At 42.4% G+C, this 16,735-nt stretch overlaps 1 protein-coding gene across 1 annotated transcript in view; it reads right to left on the minus strand.

The window, feature by feature from the left end:
• LOC139761640 (alkaline phosphatase-like) overlaps window positions 1-16,735 on the minus strand; it is a 656,491-nt gene that overhangs the window by 435,434 nt on the left and 204,322 nt on the right. The gene's annotated exons all lie outside the window — the stretch shown is intronic.

Consider the following 16,735-nt stretch of genomic DNA (forward strand, 5'->3'; position numbering starts at 1 on the left):
TCAAGACCAGTAGTGTGTGTGTGTGTGTGTGTGTGTGTGCGTCTGTGTGTGTCTGTGTGGGTGTGTTCCTGATTTCCATTACTTGTCGCAGAGGGAAAAGAATCGTCACAGCAATATTGTGAGTGCATATAATTAGTAATGGTCTTCTGATTCAAGAGAAACCATAGGAATCTGGGGGAAAAGCTACGGTGCACACAACAATCAACCCTCGGTAAGGAGACGCATTTCTTAATGGTTCTGGGGATGAGAGAGAGCATCATATGAGGAGAGTTAGAGCCAAGCCAAGCCAAGCTGGTGTAGATCATTAGTGCCCGAGTGCTGGCGTTAGGGGAGGGAGGGAGGGGAGAGGGGGGGAGGGGAGGGGAGGGGGGGATATTCTGGCATGAATCTTAAATGAGGCGAGGGTCGAGTCTGGATACTTTCCTCACTTTTGGCACCAGTCCTGCCACACGTGTGTTCTCACGGGTACCACTTCCACAAGGAGAAAAAGAAGAAGAAGAGAAAAAGAGCAGCAATTAATGCATACTGCAAGCGCGCGTATTCTTGGCCACAAGAGATTTGTGGTTTTCGAAATTTCCATATAAAATTTCAAACACGAAAAGTTACCTTGTCACTCGCGTATCGACAGCATGATGACATAGTAATGAAACACAGACGACCAATTACAACGCCCTCTCTTCTCGAGTCTTGGAGTACTCAAATTGCTCTGCATTGAAGACACTATAAATACCCATTATAAAAGACTATATACTTCATCCACTCCCTCACTCCACTCTTATATAATCCACAGTCTTTTCCTCGTCTCCCCCCGGCAGTGGTGTATAATAAATCAAACCGGCGATGCATCTTTCACAATCCAGTCGTTCTTCTCTCCAAGTTCTCTGTTAAGTCTTCCATAAATAATTAAGACTTTCCCACCACCACAGCAAGACGCCCGCCCTTGCAACACTCGTCTCCAGGTCCCGAGCTGACCCAGCCTCACGCAGCATCACAAAGCGTGGCAGATGGATCTCCATGTGAAAATAAACAGTGGCATACGTGAGGCAGACCAGCGGACGACCAGGGACCACAAGACCTTGCTGGAGCGTGGTAATGCAGGGGGAGCGCGCAGCCGCCTCACATCACCTCGCATTCATCTGGCTCGAGAGGGAGGTGTCACTAGCCTCCCTCACTCTTATTCGTATTCATGACACCTTGCAGGAAGATGCATGAGGCTCAGGCTATACACCAAGGCTTCGGGGGGAATAATTACTCCACCGGTCTGACGAGTTTTAGTTGCATCAAGAAGAACGCATATATATATATATATATATATATATATATATATATATATATATATATATATATATATATATATATATATATAAACTGACTTATATTACTCTCTTGTGTCTCTCCTGATGATGTGATTATTACACGAAGGTGCACTTGGGAACTTATCGTGTTTCATTTTCCCCGTGGATTCATAGGAATATATATATATATATATATATATATATATATATATATATATATATATATATATATATATATATACTCCAATGTGGCTTGTGAGCTCCCGTGGTGTTGTGGTTAGCGTCGCATAGTGGGGTCACATCACAGTAAATCTAAGTTATTTTTTGACAGTAAGAGTTCGTTTCCTCACAACACTTTACCCAACGCTGCAGAGGCTGTGGAGAGGCGATGACCCTCTCCAGAGGGATATTCTCACTGCCAATGTTTTACCACAAGTCCCGCCCTTCTGCAACTCATTCTTATCATCCTTGTATACACGTCTCGATAATCCTGTTGAATCCTTCCCACATATGACATCTTATGACCTTCCCTGTCATGCATCAGTGAGGGAAATACAATATCTTGATCAGTGACGGAAATACAATACCTTGATCAGTGAGGGAAATACAATTACCTTGATCAGTGAGGGAAATACAATTACCTTGATCAGTTAGGGAAATACAATTACCTTGATCAGTGAGGGAAATACAATACCTTGATCAGTGACGGAAATACAATACGTTGATCAGTGAGGGAAATACAATAACTTGATCAGTGAGGGAAATACAATACCTTGATCAGTGAGGGAAATACAATACTTAGATCAGTTTGGGCGACCCAGTACACAGGTGCGCACGCATGTGTTCCTGACACAGGTGAAATAACCTGCCAAACTTTCCACCCATGGCTGGCTGACCCTCACCACACACTGTGGTACTGAGGGCCACATATTGAGGGGCAAGCATCATTTTCCTTCTGTGACTTATACTGTTACCAAAACAACCTATATGATCCTTTACACCAGTGTTCGTAGGTGCTATGGTGTGTGTGTGTGTGTGTGTGTGTAGGACAACAATCATATATATATATATAAAAAAAAAAGAGGTAATAAATTTGTTTGCCAGAGAAGAAAAAAACAAAAAAAGGAGTATAGATAAAAGAATGAAAACCAAAATAGAGAATGAGCAAGTGAGAGTTTGTGTGAATGACTGAAGAGAAAATCCTATTCATTTATGCATAAGTCTCATGGACCAGTCACAACACCAGGGTTTACACCTGGACACACCAGGTCTCACTACACACACAACTCTACTGCATGACAGAGCCCATCATTTGCATACATATAAATAAGTTCCAATTCTTTGCGAGGCTATTTTCGTCCAGGAGTCTGTGAATAAGGGCATTCTAAACTTGCAGAATGAAATTCTATGAATAAATGCATATTAATTGCCATGAACACCATTGTTTAAATTTGAGGGTCTAAGATTTTATGTGTACGCAAAAATTGCCGCTGTGTTACTATGTGCGATGATTTGTGAAATTTCGATGCAAGCAATGTGCTTGTAATATATATATATATATATATATATATATATATATATATATATATATATATATATATATATATATATACAAACAGGATACAGGATATATGTTCAGAAGTGGAGGGGATAAGGAGAAGGGGGTATACAGACTGGAGATAGAAGGATGGAATGAAAAGGATTCTGAGTGACGGAGGCCAGAACATGCAGGAGGGTGAAAGGCTTGCACGGGATAGAGTAAAATGGAACGATATATATACATACAAATACGTATATAGTAAGTGTGTGTGTAAGTGTGTGTGTTTGTGTGTGTGTGTGTGTGTGTGTGTGTGTGTGTGTGTGTGTGTGTATAAGCAGATACACATTACTCTAATTCATACAGCTCATCTACAAAATACGGCAGCAATGATTTAAAGACTGGGAAACGAATCAGACGACGTCAAGATCATGAATTATTTATATCCATCATGTTCCCGGTGGCGGCTGCTGCCCTCCCACCCTACTCTGCGTTAGCCCACGTTAACGATGGTTATCGAGATCGTTGAGAATACCCGTTTTACATGAAGAGTGAGTACGTCCTGGGGACGACGGGTTCACTTGGCCCACCACACCTCGCCAGGGGAGACTATGCAGAGAGGGGGTCGACCTCCTCACTCTGCGTAGCCTCTCTCACCGTATGACACCTGAGGGGCACTGCTGCTGCTGGTCCATTCGACTCACATCCAGTATTCTCCCCCGAAATGTTTCCTATGTTGTTGTTAGTTCGCCATAAAAAGCTCGACGCAGTGGCCTTCACCTTCCGGGTGGAGTGGGTGGGTGGGTGGGGGGGAAGGGAAAATGACTGCAGACAAAATTCGCTTGATGAAAAAAAAAATGGAGCCGCGGCAGTCATGTTGAGCCCGCTCGTAAAAACATTAACACGGACGGAATTCGAGTTATGGACGCCACGGACTGGGAACGAGGTCACGGACAAACGTATGGTAGAATAATAAAAGATAATCAGTTTCCGACGTACACTCAGGATACGTGACGAAGTTGGTGTAATGTCAGGTGTTGGCCAATTCCTGATGTACTTGGTGAATTTGTGCAAGACTGGATCTGAACGGAATGAGAAAGAGGAAGAGATGAAACAGTAGTAAATCATACGATGGTAAGAGGCTACATCATAGGAATCATACGATGGTAAGAAGCTACATCATAGGAATCATACGATGGTAAGAGGCTACATCATAGGAATCATACGATGGTAAGAAGCTACATCATAGGAATCATACGATGGTAAGAGGTTACATCATAGGAAACAGCAACTATACGTGCATGAATACAGAGGTCACACTGTATACATAGACTAGCGCATCATACACCAAATTATATTTCCCTTAAGCAGGAAGTTAATAGTTACATAATACGGTCGAAGGCTTCTTTGTACAATTTCAGTTTTATATACTCCTCCTCCCTCACCTTACGTCGTACCGTCTCCAACAAAGTGAGGTATACACTGTGAGATCAAATATACTATTATGTTTACATTTATTCTACCATGTTTACACTTATAGGTCTTAAAGCCACAATCTCTGCCATATATTCCTAGAGAGGGTCATACCGCAAGGCTTGGACTGACTTTTATTTTCCATGAATTACAATTAACCACCACTTGCTATCTAACCTAACCTAACCACCACTTGCTACCTAACCTAACCTAACCTAACCACCACTTGCTACCTAACCTAACCTAACCTAACCACCACTTGCTACCTAACTTCATCACACGTAAACTAACCCAAGAAATTTTTTTTCCTCCCGCAATGTTTCCCGGACACACTGGGCGCTTCCAGATGGGTTACCACTCGCGCCTCAAGGTCTTGGAGAACAGTGACACATTGACACAATGAAATGAAACATTCTGGATTAATCATCCAACTGGTCCCCCATGCTGGCTGTGTCTATGCAAGTCTCCACGCACATCCACACCATATACCATCACGGCACACATTTCACACATCCCCTTTAATGTATTATTAGAGTAACATCGCTCTTAGCTTCATGCCAGTAACTCTCCAAGTGTTTATCGCCGTTCGAATCTTTAGTGAACACCTCACAATGACTGTGAGTTACTCCGAATACTCAAAGATGTATAAAGAAGAAATATCTCATAAGTGCTTTATTGTTGCCCTTGAACAAGAATCACGTATCAAGCAATAACGTTATCTGTAAAGCTATCAATAAAACAGCTCACGTAACTCACAGTAAAACAATAAATACTGAGAGAGATTGTCTCTGCTTCAGAGAGCTAATGCACAACAAGTCTGTTCATCAAGTCTGTGAGCATGAGACCGACTTACTGCTGGCAAATCTCTCTTATTTATAGCGTTGGTTTGCTCAACATTATATGATCTTGGGATTTCTCTGGATTTTTCTTGCCCCCTTAATCCAGCTCAAACCAGATATACACAACCATGTTATTACTTGTAGTTAGGCGAGGGAGTCTGACTCAACCTCAAGAGAAGCACTGTCAGTTGGAGTGAAACCTTTGCATGGAACTTGCAGAGTGCGTTAGAGGGGAATCTTCAGAATATATATATATATATATATATATATATATATATATATATATATATATATATATATATATATATATAGTCTTGCCACATCACTATGTTGTATGAGGTAGATGCCAGCAAGATGAACATGAACGAGGGAACAATATGCAATGGGAAACGAAAAGTCACTTGATCAACCCGGTCGAATGTTGACAAAACTGTCGCTTTGGGAAAACAGGCTCTCTGGGTCTCATTCCAGCCAAGTGGTGAGGTCATGAGGAAGACCTGAAGACCACGAGTGGTGGTGGGTCTTGCACAAGGTTCACCTGGCGGAAGACCTGAAGACCACTAGTGGTGATGGTAGGTCTTGCACAAGGTTCACCTGGTCGTCTGATTACCACAGAGCCTCACTGACCACGACAGGTAACGTTGTATATGTTCTCATCGGTACGTACACACTTCCCCATCTGGAAAACCTTTTAGACAATTCGCTGAGTGATCTCTGACATCAAATAAAATGGGAACAAGGTATTTACAAAACACGCTAATGGACACAACATCGGGCCAAGGTTTTAAAGCAAATATATATATACACACACACACACACACTACAGCCGGCCTTGAAAAGCGTATGAAACTGACAGAGGATGAGAGGTGGTGCTCACCAATGTAGAAGAACTTTTCACAGTGCGGGGGTCCGGCTGGCGAAACACTGAAGCCCACATAAAAACTTTACCGTAATTCACAGGCGCGAGCGGCAAACCCCCGGCCATCCAAGAATTATTAAATGCTGTGAGTTTCCCCAAAAACAAGGAACTTTAGCCTTGGGTATTACCGTTCTGCGCGATAAACTGTGATGTGTGGTCCCACAGGATTCCCTGCTTCGGTGATAAACTATCTACATCTCGAGGAGGGGGTTAGATATATCGCACAGGACATACGTATATCGCGACGAAGACTAGAAACATGTATTGTGAGAAGGGAAACACAACCATCACGAGGAGGGTGACACATACACGTATATGGTGAGGTGGGAGAAACAAGTATCGTGTGGTGGGAGACACGTATATCGTGTGGTGGGAGACACAAATATTGTGAGGTGGGAGACAAGTATATCGTGTGGTGGGAGACACAAATATCGTGTGGTGGGAGACACGTATATCGTGTGGTGGGAGACACAAATATTGTGAGGTGGGAGACAAGTATATCGTGTGGTGGGAGACACAAATATCGTGTGGTGGGAGACACAAATATCGTGTGGTGGGAGACGCAAATATCGTGTGGTGGGAGACACAAATATCGTGTGGTGGGAGACACACCCGACCATCCTCGCTCTTGCTGCTGCTTTACAATTACTGTCTATACTGCTGTGTGGTTCAGACTTCCACCCATTCCTGAATTCAAGACCCGAGAACTGTGTGTGATTTTCAGTGGCCAGCGGATTACACCATTTCTCCTTTACTATGGAAATCATGTTTGGCGTCCGTTACTGATCCAATATGGTCTGGTCTTCGCTAGCGTCTACTGTCTTCCCATCCACTACAATTCTTCCATCTGGTAAATACAGTTGTTGATACAGTCTGACACTGAATAATACAGCCTTAGGTTCCTAACATCAGTAAGAGAACTCTTAACTATACCCAAATAAAGATGGATGTCACAACATTTTACCAATTTACTTATTAGAACAAAGAAAGTAAACCAACATCCAACGGCACAACAACACTCGCAAACTGTTATTATTTACAGTATCAACAACAACAACAACAACAATAACAAGATATATTTCATTATTCACAACAAGAACTTGGTCTATTATTCATAACAATATAATAGTCCCTTATTATCAACAAAGAATCAGACCTTGTTATTAAACCCATTCATTCTAAAATGAAATCTCAAGCCTATTATTCACAACAGTAACACATACCCTCATTATTCACAACAGTAACACATAACCTCATTATTCACAACAGTAACACATACCCTCATTATTCACAACAGTAACACATACCCTCATTATTCACAACAGTAACACATACCCTCATTATTCACAACAGTAACACATACCCTCATTATTCACAACAGTAACACATAACCTCATTATTCACAACAGTAACACATACCCTCATTATTCACAACAGTAACACATAACCTCATTATTCACAACAGTAACACATACCCTCATTATTCACAACAGTAACACATAACCTCATTATTCACAACAGTAACACATAACCTCATTATTCACAACAGTAACACATACCCTCATTATTCACAACAGTAACACATACCCTCATTATTCACAACAGTAACACATAACCTCATTATTCACAACAGTAACACATAACCTCATTATTCACAACAGTAACACATAACCTCATTATTCACAACAGTAACACATAACCTCATTATTCACAACAGTAACACATACCCTCATTATTCACAACAGTAACACATAACCTCATCATTCTTATTCAACTGTGAAATGAGGCAGATTTAAGACGTGATATAGTTCCAGGATAACGTTGGTGGTGTCTGGCATCTGTGTCACAAGTACCTGTCGGATATTAGCATGATTTATGGCCAGCACGTAGACCTGGCCAGGCCAGGCCAGGCCAGGGCCACGACTGGACTACCCTGATAATTACGATGTGACTTCGTGTCGGGACAACCGTGTTGGTGGACGTGGCCAAGAAACACTGTGGGAACTGCGGTGGGGTATATTGTGAGGCTTCTGGCCATCCACAATGACGTAACTGCAGCATCAAAAATCATGTTGGTTAAAGTTCCTCGTCTCTCTCTCTCTCTCTCTCTCTCTCTCTCTCTCTCTCTCTCTCTCTCTCAGGAGGCAGGTGGTCAGGCAGCAACGCCCTGGGAGTGCATTACCCACCTGGATATCGGGGAGGTGTAGCGACGGATGCACATATCTTTTTTTGAGCCAGCACTTCAGCGGCTGTCGGACTTTAATCCTTGGCCCAAGTTAATGCCTCACCCACACGTGGGATGATGGGCGTCAGTCGTCAACGACACAATATCTCCATCTCGAACACAACACAACTGGTGACAAACGTTAAGTCTCACGACTCGGTTTAAGTAACCCTGGATACTCACTCTTACGGTGAACGCAGCTCTGCCACTTGAGAAAAATGTCGTGGAGAAGACTCACGGTGGAGGAAGAATGAGAAGTGGATCCCACTCCACATTCCGCTAAGAGGACGATATAATTCCTCATAATTTTGACGATTTTTAACTTTTTTATTTATGCATTTACCGGATCTGGGAGGAATGTTTCTCTCCCACGCTAGTTCAACCAGAGCGCCTAATCTGCCTCGCATATGGATAAGTTTTGACTGCTAACTGAAGAGTTAATTTGTGAACGATCATGAGCTAGCGAGATGTTCTGGCAGTTAAAAAGAATGACAGACGGTCCTGACAGCACATCATGAGTGTGCTGGATGTTCCACAAGTAATGTACCGGACGTGAACGTTCAATTACTGAAATGACAAGCAGAAAGGTTGCGACATTTACGTGACTACTTTGTGACGTCAAGGAAAACGCTGGGGACTTCAAGGCAAACTAAGATTTATTAGAGAAAAAAAAATGAACTCTCGACACACGTCGAAAAAAAACCTCTTTGTCTATTTTGTCAACATAAATTCTGTGAATGATTTCACTGGAAAACATTGACCACGATCTAACACCGAACCTGAATATCATGTTTAGTTCCTGTGTTTCCATGGCCTGGAAGCCGTCGGCTTAAATCTGCATATATCAAGTGGTCACACTCCTATTCTATTCATGAGACAACAACACTCTTTATCAGTAAAGCTTAAGATATTCTCAAAAATGATACAAAACCACAAATGAAAAATGAGTGTCTCAAAGTGATACTCAGGTGTGACACAGGTATATATATATATACATACTAAGAAACGCAATAACCATGTGCAACATATCTTTCTATTTTAAATCTACGAGACACTTTCACAAAATGAAAATCTCTGAATACATATATATATATATATATATATATATATATATATATATATATATATATATATATATATATAGATAGATAGATAGATAGATAGATAGATAGATCGTTATCTGGGAGGGCAAAAATGGCTATGTTTCAAGGTGTGGCCAACCCCAAAAGTATTATATGGATACAAGGAATGGGCTACAGATAAGGTTGTCCTGAGGAGGTTGGATGTTTTGGAAATGATTAAAGTGAGTATGTGGCGTGAGGTGGTTTGATCGAGTAAGTAATATGAGGGTAAATGAGATGTGTGGTAAAAAAGAAAAAAAGAATGTGGTTGAGAGCTCAACAGAGTATGCTGAAATGGTTTGGACATATGGAGAGAATGAGAGAGGAAACGTTGACAAAGAGGATATATGTGTCAGAAGTGGAAGGAAAACGGAGAACAGGGAGACCAAACTGGAAGGATGGAGTGAAAAAATTTTGAGCGAGCGGGGCCTGAACATACAGGAGGGTGAATGGAGTGCACGGTATAGTATTGAAACAATGTGGTATACAGGTGTCGACGTGCTGTAAATGGACTGAACCAGGGTACGTGAAGCGTCCGGGTAAACCATGGAAAAGTCTGTGGGACCTGGATGTAGGAGAGGGAGCTGTGGTGTCGGTGGATTACACATGACAGCTAGACAATGGATGTGAACGGACGCTACACACTCAGTAACAGAGACTAGATGAACTCCTTTGAACCAGTGAGTTGTATTACGATGATACAGCCTCGCCAAAGACGATTCCCTCTCTCTCTCTCTCTCTCTCTCTCTCTCTCTCTCTCTCTCTCTCTATATATATATATATATATATATATATATATATATATATATATATATATAGATAGTTAGATAGATAGATAGATAGATAAGCCGATCATGCAGATAGACAGATATGCCGAGAGAGAGAGAGAGAGAGAGAGAGAGAGAGAGAGAGAGAGAGAGAGAGAGAGAGAGAGAGAGAGAGAGAGAGAGAGAGAGAGAGACTCAGGTAAGTAAAGTACGTATGTCTGTAATCAATATTTATTGAACTAAATCAGAGAGACGAGCATTTGCCTCTGATATGAAAAGTAAATAAAACTCGTATTTGCCTCAGCTTATGCGGGACAGCCAAGAACTCCACCTTAGGCAGGATGATATCAAAATATAATTTTATCATGTATTAGAAAATATATAATTCTTCTCTTCTACATGGCTGATAAAATATATAATTGGAACAAACTACAGAGTTCAGTACAATCAAATAGCAACGTCTGAGTCTTCTGAAGAGGCGTTCGAGAGCCTAAGTGGCCACAGAAAATGGATGGCTGGCTCCTCCTTCTTTACCTGGGTTAATGATGCCTGGTCCCTTGTTTGCGCAGGACTGAGTGGCGGGAAATGATGAGAGCAAATTGGTGTTTGGTGTTTAGATGGGATGGGTTGATGCGTTGACGTCACTGCTCGATCCAGCCACACCAATTTACACAGATTGGCGACATCATACGTAAATAAAGACGGTCAAGTTAAACGTACATAAAACAGTATGTGTGTGTGTGTGTGTGTGTGGGTCGTGTTTATATGTGTGCGTATGTGTTTCTGTGAAATTATTCATACCCAGATGTATGTTCCACCTCAAAGTAGATGATCAACATTTCATCGAAATCCTTTTCGAGTTCCTTCTGGTATTCTGATACATACGACTATCATTGAATTCCAAGTGGAATTTCTCCCCGGCTTTCTGATCAAAGGAAAGGACTGGTTGCACTCTGGTGAACTGAAGATATGGCTGGAGGTTGCACGAGAATATAAAACGTTTCTCTTTATTTCACAGATTGGCAGAGTTTGGTTACTTTAATTTCCGCCGCCGGAGAATATCTGTGCACTGGGGTACTGGGAGCTGGGGGATGTGTGCCTCAGGGAACCGTGCGTTAGACCTGCACAAACAGTACATAACGCGCGTACCTACTGCGACGTCTTACATCACATCGGGTCTGACCGTGCCACAACCCGCCTGTTTTGCGTGTTGGATAACGCAGTTTCTCTCTCGACCATGACCCCTGCCCGTATCTGTCTATGAGCACCGACGGCAAGCTTTTTGCACGAGGCAATCTGTTCCCTGCTGGCTCTGCCCGCCTGGACTGTCTACGACACGAGGCTCACGAGGATAATGTATTTCTGTTGCAGCAGCCTTGACACGTCTTCCCCAGCTCTATCCACAATATCTACCTTTCCATCTATCCAGCTGAGTCTGGCAGCGGGTAAATATTGAGACCGCCGTACATAACAACTGCTGGTGTGTCAGTATATCTTGAAGCTATTCAACTGGTGTTGTACCTGTATTTCTTGACTGTATACTTCATTAGGTCAGTAGTGTTGGCTATACATTTCTTACGTATATGTCTTGCATGCTCTGTGTTCTTCAAACCAACCTGGGATTTCTGGTTTATCTCTTTGGTGTTGTTCATACATGTTTGGAATGTATGATCTGTTATTATCGTGTTGTTCATACATCTCTGGAAAGCATGATCCATTATCTTTGTGTTGTATGACTTATTCGTACTGGTGGACTAGTGTATGGCAATGCTGAAGCCTCCCTCGCTGCTCCCTCATCCTAATGGGTCATATCACTGTCTTGTGGTAACTTTAGTTCAGCCTTGGTATGCTTTAACAAATGTTCTTAACTCAATACCTGGAAGTGTGTAAATCATTAGCCTGGATCTAGACTATCTTACATACTTGCCTGAATTTATCAGACTCTCTTGAAAACAATAGAGTAAGTGACTTGACGTGTATGTGATCATTTGTGAAGCTTATGAATCTATAAGTTTTAGCTGAAGGGTTCATGATTCAATCTGCTTTATAGATGATCAGGTTTCTTTATCTAGCTTCATGTATCCAGCCACAGGATGACTCATGTGTGTGTCCCGACTCGTGATGGTGTTTTATCTAAACCAAGACTGACGACCAATCGATGAATCGAAGAACACATTTCAGGGAATGGGATTAAAGTAGTGTGAGGGAAACACCTCCATACCATCAACAAGGAAAAGGTACTCTGTGACTCTTGTCTGTGTGAAAAATAAAAGAGAGAAAAGATGGAGGCACTTCTGAGATTAAAGTAAAAAGAAAAAGAAAGAAGACATAAATAAATCAGAAAGTCAGATCGGGTAGAAAAGTTATATCCACAATATAAGAAAGTGGTAACACTCATGCGGTAGACCATAAGACTTCAGACGAGGGCCAGCCACCACTGCTGTGTACACACTCGATTCCCAGAACGTACGTACGTACGTGCACCTAACTTCACCGAGCTTCGTTCCCAGCAGGAGTGTGACAGCTGGGCCAGACACGCAGTGGAATTCACCACTAGTCTTACTCATTCTGTAAGCAAGAATGATCTGTGTTTCACTTTTTTTTAAGATTAAATTTCAGTTTGTTTTAAACGCTACCATTATTACGAGATCATACGAACCACATAATCTCGCGACATTCCCGACTGCTCAGATCTGATATTGAACCATTGCCTGTGTTGGTGTGAACACGTATGTACGGAGGAATGAACGAGTATCTGTCCTCATTCCCAGACGTCACCATGATCCAGACGATCATAACCCCTCTGTTAGCACTCGAAAATTGACATTAAATTCAGGAATGGAGATACATTGAAATAAATTTTACCTCTTCTTTTTAATTTCTCCATCCTCGCCTCTTTCGTTCTTTTCCCCTTTCTATCCTCTCTTCTTTCTTTTCTCTATCACTTCTCTATATATCTGTCTTTCTGTTCCTCCTCTCAATCCTCTTTCTGTTTTCTCATCTTTTCACCCAACTTATCCTACTTCCGCGCCAACTTTCCCGTTCTCTTTCTCTCTATGTATTTGTCTGACTCATTTCCTTCTTGCGTTTAATATTTTTCGAAAAATAATTTCGCAATATAGCTGCAGCTGACAGGGATCCGTGGAGGACTATTGACAACGCACCAATAAAAATGCTTGCCAAGGGCCCCAGCCAGCAGGTATAGTGAAAAAGTCTAAAAGGTTTAAAGATTATGTTCCTTATCTTGAGTCAAGCTTCGTGCTTCCTAGTCTGAAAATTCTGGATTTTAAAGTCTCGTTCCTGGGACTATGGTGACGCGAATGCTCAAGTACCAGCGATGAACACCAATGCCTCACAAGTACATCTGATGATCCACATCAATATGGTATGTAGGTGTTGTACCTCAGGTTATAGACGTTAATAACTTCAGATGAGCTCTCCCTGAACAACAGCGCTGGAAATACAACCAAACGACAATAAACATCAAAGGAAGATTTACCGAGGCTTACAGTGGATAACTGGAGGGTTCGAGATGACCTGTGCCGTACTCTCACACATACTTCTGTATACATGGAATATGCTCCCTGGAACGATTGATATATGAGCATAGTCCGCGTCCAGACTGTATGAAAAGCAGATTCTGCTACACTTCACCAACCCAGATTGCTGCTACTCGAAAAGAGTGGAAGGTAATGAAAGACTGCGTCTTCTTGCGAAGTACCACAAGACCTTTGCTCCCAGAGGCATGCAACATCCCTCAAGAGTCTCCTTCCCTCTTGGTCACACATCACGAGAATGTGTTTTCCCAACAGTAGAGATCATGAGGTTCTTCTATGGCAGAAGTAACCATCTATTCATCTGCGAATCGACGATGAAATGTTGTTTAACAATGGAGGAAAATCAACCTTTGCCCTACGAGCAAAATCCTAATCCAAGATTTGGTAGCGTACTCTTCATCTCTACCAGTGCCCGAACTGTCATAAATCCAGCACACTGATACACATGCTTGCCCGAACTGTCATAAATCCAGGCAGAGCGACTGATCCACCAACTATTAGAGACTGAAACAACCCGACCACTGGACAAGCACCGTCAGCCTGGGATATATATATGAAGATGTGAGGACCAGCCATCCGTATACTCGCTACTCACAACTCTTACCATCACATTTGTAGTGACGCGCTCCTACTCATTTCTCTCCTTCACTTTATAGTTCAGTTAAGGGCATCGAGACGACGCGCAGCGCACCAGTGTCGTGTTTTAACTGTGGTTTATGTGGCTGCACCTGTCTTACGGTACCTACGCGGAGGTGTAGCCCTGATGTTGCATACAGAACACTGGTGCCGCGCACACAACTGCCTGGGTTGGACGCAACCTGCCATGGGCATCACCTGCAACCCACAGCCATGGGGAAATAAGACAGCAACGAGACCATGTAACACTGAAGTCCATAACCATAGCCATATCCAAGCCATATCTAAGCCATCCCTGACTTTCAGTGTAGTCAGACGGCATGGGGGGTATACACTGGCCAGTGATACAAGTGTCTTAGCAAGGGAGTTTCTGTTGTTGTAACAAGTCAATGAATGTCGCGAGGAAAAAGCTTAAGGAAGGTGAATATCAGGGAAAAGAAAAACTTTGCGAAATCTTTAAAGAAACATCAAAAAAACAGTCTCCGGATACAGGGAAAATAACCAGAGAATAATTCTTCTGCTGGTGCTTGGTGTTCACGAACCCTCCATGGCCCCAGTGGGTTGTGCCCCCATGATATAAACACACTCCAGAGAAAGAGATACAGTTTCCTTAATTTCCGAGGTCATTTACCCAGTGCGGGCCGGGAGCCACCGCTGTCATTGCTCGTGCTCTCAGGCCCTCACGGGAGGGTGATAATGCTCGTTCCTAACGATCAATGGAAGCTTAGCACTGCACTACCGTACACCATCACGAAGGGGTTTGCACCTTTTTTTTTTAATAGGTTGGTTAGAGAGAGAGAGAGAGAGAGAGAGAGAGAGAGAGAGAGAGAGAGAGAGAGAGAGAGAGAGAGAGAGAGAGAGAGAGAAGGGGTTGGACAGGGGAGGAGGCTCACTCTTGAAATGGAAGAGTTGAACATAACATACACGAACGAACGAGAGAGGTCGCACCATTAAGCCCGGCCACTAATTCAATAAAAGAACCCATGACCCACAAAATCAATTCCTCCTTTGGACGTCTTCATACTGATGCTCTACTCTATATTCACCAAAGGACTGAACCTCCTGCGGCGGAGCTACTTATCTAGCTATCGTTTCGTACCCCACGGGAATATAGACGTAACTTGTCCCATTCCGTTCACCGTCATCAGGGTCTTTGTTGCACTTCAAGGGGAGGGACGACACACACACACACACACACACACACACACACACACACACACACACACAAACACACACACACACACACACACACACACACACACCCACCGACCTTCACTGTGCAGTTTGGGGGAGAAATTTCTGATGACTTTTACACAAACACGAAAATTTGTTACTAATATCAGAGTAGAGAAGGATAAGGTATAAGGAAGTGAGGAACATGCTCACACTTACAAGTGTGCTCACACTTACAAGCACAAAAGTGCTCACACTTACAAGCACAAAAGTGCTCACACTTACAAGTCTACACCATCAGGTCTACGACACTTAAGAGGGACACGGCAAACACAACACAACAATCATAATAAACCGCCTATTCTGCCACACTTATTTTTTTTTCAATAAATTTATGTTTCATTTGTTGCCACATTGTCTAGTGGACAGAGGGTACAACTCAACTGATCCTGATATGTTCCTTGTCATAACTTCGACACATCTGCTGTATTCTTAAACAAATTAAACCATTAAAGGTATAGTCTTTGACCTAGTCTATCATCTAGTTGTCTGATCCATTTATGAATCCTTGAGAATGGGGCAGAATATAATATATATATATATATATATATATATATATATATATATATATATATATATATATATATATATATATATATATACTCACACGCATAAGATAAATCTCTGTAATATGAATGTTATTCTTGTGCATCGTTAAAAGCTTCGGTTTATCAATTCCTTCAAACAATGGCGCATCACGTTGTCTGCGGCGAGATGTTGATAATGGAACTGAACATTAGTTCTACAGTGGACATAGTTGCGCCAGCTGACTCACATGGCGCGCTTGCCTTGCTCATCCCTCATGGTGAATGGAGGAGGACTGTGGCCGGTGACAAGAGTGCACCTTCCTCCAGCGACGGAAAATTGATTTATGCAAAGTCCTCCAGATAGCCTTTCAAATTGGGTCACCTGGGCATGATGAGGAGGAAGTGATACTCGAAGGAGTCCTGCTGCTCTAGGCCTGATATATGAACACTTAGCGAGGTTTGTCCACGTTATTCTACACACAACCAGAGACTAAACTAATGATACCACAATGGCTGGTGAGGCTCAGAGAGCCCTGGCCACACGAGCATCAAACAATGATGTTTACCGTGACACTCCAGACACCGACGGCAAACATAACACCATAGG

The sequence above is a fragment of the Panulirus ornatus genome, chromosome 41, assembly GCF_036320965.1.
Source record: "Panulirus ornatus isolate Po-2019 chromosome 41, ASM3632096v1, whole genome shotgun sequence".
NCBI lineage: Eukaryota > Metazoa > Arthropoda > Malacostraca > Decapoda > Palinuridae > Panulirus > Panulirus ornatus.